At 67.0% G+C, this 279-nt stretch overlaps 1 protein-coding gene across 1 annotated transcript in view; it reads left to right on the top strand.

The window, feature by feature from the left end:
- Positions 1 to 279, top strand: part of AKNA (AT-hook transcription factor) — a gene marked incomplete at its 3' end in the record, with an annotated part of 12560 nt that overhangs the window by 9579 nt on the left and 2702 nt on the right. The window lies entirely within an intron of this gene.

The raw sequence follows: 279 nt of genomic DNA, 5'->3' as shown, positions 1-279 counted from the left end.
CAGAGCAGCGCCCCCCCTCGCTGGGCCGAGAGCAGCGAGGCAGGGCCGGACGCCGACGGTGATGGCAGTGAGTGCACAGGGCTTGGCGAGGGACAGAGATCTGGGGAGGCCCCGGCTCTGTGGCTCTGGTTTTTGGGGTTCCCAAACCTCCTGGAGGGAGGTGTGTGCCAATCTCTGCTCTCTGACCTTGGCTCGCTGTGCTCCCCTTCCTCCCCAGCTCACACGGACTCAGAGGTGGGAGACAGGAGCTGTGCCAGCGCCGGTGACCACCCTGCAGCC

Source organism: Corvus brachyrhynchos, unplaced genomic scaffold, assembly GCF_000691975.1.
Source record: "Corvus brachyrhynchos isolate BGI_N302 unplaced genomic scaffold, ASM69197v1 scaffold305, whole genome shotgun sequence".
NCBI lineage: Eukaryota > Metazoa > Chordata > Aves > Passeriformes > Corvidae > Corvus > Corvus brachyrhynchos.
Note: the sequence above shows the minus strand (reverse complement) of the source record. Positions and strands in the feature narration are given on the sequence as shown.